We start from the raw sequence: 5,771 nt of genomic DNA on the forward strand, positions 1-5,771 counted from the left end.
TCAGAGCACCGCCTAAACGAGCACCAGAGACAGGCGTGAGCCACGGCTATCAGCGCATACACAAGAGATGGGCATGAGACACTACGGCTGCTGCTGCAGCCACCAGGAAGCCTGTGTGCAAACACAGGTCACTATCCCCTCTCCGGAGCCTGTGCAGCCCACCACCTCCCCTCCCGGGAGCCTGTGCAGCCCACCACAGCCAGGGTCCCGTGATTCAGGGACAACTTCCCCGAGAGGACACACTGCCCACCTCAGGCTGGTGCAACATCATGCTGGCCTCTGCTGCCGCAGCCTCACCCTACACTCCATACCCCTCCCTCCCCCTGGCCTGAGTGAGCCAGAGCCCCCTAATCAGCTGCTAATTTAACCCCATCCTGTCTGGGTGAAGAACAGACACCCTCAGGAGACCTACACTCAGAGGCAGGGCCAAATCCAAAGCTGAACCCCAGGAGCTGTGCAAACAAAGAAGAAAAAGGGAAATTTCTCCCAGCAGCCACAGAAGCAGAGGATTCAATCTCCACAATCAACGTGATGTACCCTGCATCTCTGGAATACCTGAATAGACAATGAATCATCGCAAAATTGAGGCAGTGAACTTTGGGAGCAACTGTAGACTTGGGGCTTGCTTTCTGCATCCAATTTGTTTCTGGCTTTGTTTATCTTACTTTAGTATTTAGAGTTTATTACTATTGGTATATTTATTGATTGATTTGGTTGCTCTCTCCCTTTTTTTTTTAAATAGATTTTTTTTCCTTTTTCTCTTTTGGTGAGTGTGCATGTGTATGCGTCTTTGTGTGATTTTGTCTGTATAGCTTTGCTTTTACTATTTGTCCTAGGGTTCTGTCTGTTCTTTTTTTGTTTTCTTTTGTTTGTTTTTTAGTATAGTTTGTAATGCTTTTTAGCATTGGTGGAATTGTTTTTTGGTGTCATTGCTCTCTTCTTTCTTTTTTTTTCCCTTTTTTATTAATTTTTAATTTTTCTTATTTTTTATTTTAATAACTTTAATTAATTAATTTATTTTTCTTTCTTTTTTTCTCCCTTTCCTTCTGAGCCATGTGGCGGACAGGGTCTTGTGCTCCGGCCAGGTGTCAGGTCTGTGCCTCTGAGGTGGGAGAGCTGAGTTCAGGACATAAGTCCACCAGAGACCTCCCAGCTCCACATAATATCAAACGGCGAAAGCTCTCCCAGAGATCTCCATCTCAACACTAAGACCCAGCTCCACTCAATGACCAGCAAGCTACAGTGCTGGACACCATATGCCAAACAACTAGCAAGATAGGAACACAACCCCACCCATTAGCAGAGAAGCTGCCTAAAATCAAAATAAGGTCACAGACACCCCAAAACACACCACCAGACATGGTCCTGCCTACCAAAAAGAGAAGATCCAGCCTCATCAGCCAGAACACAGGCACCAGTCCCCTCCACCAGGAAGCCTACATAACTGACTGAACGAACTTTAGCCACTGGGGGCAGACACCAAAAACAATGGGAACTACGAACCTGCAGCCTGCGAAAAGGAGACCCCAAACAGAGGAAGTTAAGCAAAATGAGAAGACAGAGAAACACACAGCAGATGAAGGAGCAGGGTAAAAACCCACCAGACCAAACAAATGAAGAGGAAATAGGCAGTCTACCTGGAAAATAATTCAGAGTAATGATAGTAAAGATGATCCAAAACCTTGGAAGTAGAATGCAGAAAATAAAAGCAACATTGAACAAGGACCTAGAAGAACTAAAGAGCAAACAAACAATAATGAACAACACAACAATGAAATTAAAAATTCTCTAGAAGGAATCAATAGCAGAATAACTGAGGCAGAAGAACGCATAAGTAACCTGGAAGATAAAATAGTGGAAATAACTACTGAAGAGCAGAATAAAGAAAAAAGAATGAAAAGGATTGAGGACAGCCTCAGAGACCTCTGGGACAACATTAAATATACCAACATTTGATTATAGGGGTCCAAGAAGAGGAAGAGAAAAAGAAAGGGACTGAGAAAATATTTGAAGAGACTATAGTTGAAAACTTCCCTAATATGGGAAAAGAAATAGTCAGTCAAGTCCAGGAAGTGCAGAGTCCCATACAGGATAAATGCAAGGAGAAACGTGCCAAGACACATATTAATCAAACTATCAAAAATTAAATACAAAGAAAAAATATTAAAAGCAGCAAGGGAAAAACAACAAATAACACACAAGGGAATCCCCATAAGGTTAACATCTGATCTTTCAGCAGAAACTCTGCAAACCAGAAGGGAGTGGCAGGACATATTTAAAGTGAAGAAAGGGAAAGAACTACAGCTAAGATTTTTATACCCAGCAAGGATCTCATTCAGATTTGTCAGAGAAATTAAAAACTTTACAGACAAGCAAAAGCTAAGAGAATTCAGCACCACCAAACCAGCTTTACAACAAATGCTAAAGGAACTTCTCTAGACAGGAAACACAGAGAAGGAAAAGACCTACAATAACAAACCCAAAACAGTTAAGAAAATGGTAATAGGAACATACATATCGATAACTACTTTAAATGTAAATGGATTAAATGATCCAATCAAAAGACATAGACTGGCTGAATGGATACAAAAACAAGACCTGTATATATGCTGTCTACAGGAGACCCACTTCAGACTTAGGGACACATACAGACAGAAAGTGAGGGGAAGGAAAAAGATATTCCATGCAAATGGAAATCAAAAGAAAGCTGGAGTAGCAATTCTCATATCAGACAAAATAGACTTTAAAATAAAGACTATTGGGCTTCCCTGGTGGTACAGTGGTTGAGAGTCCGCCTGCCGATGCAGGGGACACAGGTTCATGCCCCGGTCCAGGAAGATCCCACGTGCCGCGGAGTGGCTAGGCCCCGTGAACCATGGCCGCTGAGCCTGCGCGTCCGGAGCCTGTGCTCTGCAATGGGAGAGGCCACAGCAGTGAGAAGCCCACGTACCACAAAAAAATAAATAAATAAATAAAGACTGTTACAAGAGACAAAGAAGGACACTACATAATGATCAAGGGATCAATCCAAGAAGAAGATATGACAATTGTAAATATTTATGCACCCAACATAGGAGCATCTCAATACATAAGGCAAATGCTAACAGCCATAAGAGGGGAAATCAACAGTAACACAATCATAGTAGAGGACTTTAACACCCCACTTGCACAAATGGACAGATAATCCAAAATGAAAATAAATAAGGAAACACAAGCTTTAAATGATACATTAAACAAGATGGACTTAATTGATATTTATAACACATTCCATCTGAAAACAACAGAATACACTTTCTTCTCATGTGCTCATGGAACATTGGTGCGCGTCCGGAGCCTGTGCTCTGCAATGGGAGAGGCCACAGCAGTGAGAAGCCCACGTACCACAAAAAAATAAATAAATAAATAAAGACTGTTACAAGAGACAAAGAAGGACACTACATAATGATCAAGGGATCAATCCAAGAAGAAGATATGACAATTGTAAATATTTATGCACCCAACATAGGAGCATCTCAATACATAAGGCAAATGCTAACAGCCATAAGAGGGGAAATCAACAGTAACACAATCATAGTAGAGGACTTTAACACCCCACTTGCACAAATGGACAGATAATCCAAAATGAAAATAAATAAGGAAACACAAGCTTTAAATGATACATTAAACAAGATGGACTTAATTGATATTTATAACACATTCCATCTGAAAACAACAGAATACACTTTCTTCTCATGTGCTCATGGAACATTGGCCAAGATAGATCATATCTTGGGTCACAAATCAAGCCTTGGTAAATTTAAGAAAATTGAAATTGTATCAAGTATCCTTTCTGACCACAATGCTATGAGACTAGATATCAATTACTGGAGGCTAAACAATACACTACTAAATAACCAAGAGATCACTGAAGAAATCAAAGTGGACATCAAAAAATACATAGAAACAAATAACAATGAAAACATGACAACCCAACACCTATAGGAGGCAGCAAAAACAGTTTTAAGAGGGAAGTTCATAGCAGGACAATCCTACCTCAAGAAACAAGAAACATCTCAAATAAACAACCTAAGCTTACACCTAAAGCAATTAGAGAAAGAAGAACAAAAAAACCAAAATTAACAGAAGGAAAGAAATCATAAAGATCAGATCAGAAAGAAATGGAAAAGAAATGAAAGAAACAATAGCAAAGATCAATAACACTAAAAGCTGCTTCTTTGAGAAGGTAAACAAAATTGATACACCATTAGCCAGACTTATCAAGAGAAAAAGGGAGAACACTCAAATCAATAGAATTAGAAATAAAAAGGAGAAGTAACAACTGACAATACAGAAATAAAAAAGATCATAAGAGATTACTACAAGCAACTATATGCCAATAAAATGGACAATCTGGAAGAAATGGGCAAATTCTTAGAAAAGCACAACCTTCTGAGACTGAAGCAAGAAGAAACAGAAAATATAAACAGACCAATCTCAGGCACTGAAATTGAGACTATGATTAAAAATCTTCCAATAAACAAAAGCCCAGGGCCAGATTGCTTCACAGGCAAATTCTACCAAACATTTACAAAAGAGCTAACACCTATCCTTCTCACACTCTTCCAAAAGATAGCAGAGGGAGGAACACTCCCAAACTCATTCTACAAGGCCACCATCACCCTGATAACAAAAACAGACAAAGATATCACAAAGAAAGTAAACTACAGGCCAATATCACTGAGGAACATACATGCAAAAATCCTCAACAAAATACTAGCAGACAGAATCCAACAGCACATTAAAACATCATACACCATGATCACGTGGGGTTTATCCCAGGAATGCCAGGATTCTTCAATATATGCAAATCAATCAATCTGATACACCTTATTAACAAATTGAAGGAGAAAAACCATATGATAATCTCAACAGATGCAGAAAAATCTTTTGACAAATTTCAACACCCATTTATGGTAAAAATAAAAACCCTCCAGAAAGTAGGCATAGAGGGAACTTACCTCAACATAATAAAGACCATATATGACACACCCACAGCCAACATCATTCTCAATGGTGAAAAACTGAAACCATTTCCTCTAAGATCAGGAACAAGACAAGGTTCTGAACTCTCACCACTATTATTCAACATAGTCTTCGAAGTTTTAGCCACAGCAATCAGAGAAGAAAAAGAAATAAAAGAAATCCAAATTGGAAAAGAAGTAAAACCATCACTGTTTGCAGATGACATGGTACTATACATAGAGAATCCTAAAGATGCTACCAGAAAACTACTAGAGCTAATCAATGAATTTGGTAAAGTAGCAGGATACATAAATAATGCACAGAAATCTCATGCATTCCTATACACTAATGATGAAAAATCTGAAAGAGAAATTAAGGAAACACTCCCATTTACCATTGTAACAAAAAGGATAAAATACCTAGGCATAAACCTACCTAAGGAGACAAAAGACCTGTATGCAGAAAACTATGACACTGATGAAAAAAATTAAGAATGATACAAACAGAGGGAGAAAAAAATATTTGCAAACGAAGCAACTGACAAAGGATTAATCTCCAAAATCCATAAGCAGCTCATGCAGCTCAATATCAAAAAAAAAAAACCCATTTTTCACAGACTACAACAAAAAATTTCACAATTTGTTTGGAAACACAAAAGATCCCGATTAACCAAAGCAATCTTGAGAAAAAAAAAACAGAGTGGGAGGAATCAGGCTCCTGGACTTCAGACTATACTACAAAGCTACAGTAATCAAGACAGTATGGTACCG

Source organism: Physeter macrocephalus, chromosome 1 (genome assembly GCF_002837175.3).
Source record: "Physeter macrocephalus isolate SW-GA chromosome 1, ASM283717v5, whole genome shotgun sequence".
NCBI classification, from domain to species: domain Eukaryota; kingdom Metazoa; phylum Chordata; class Mammalia; order Artiodactyla; family Physeteridae; genus Physeter; species Physeter macrocephalus.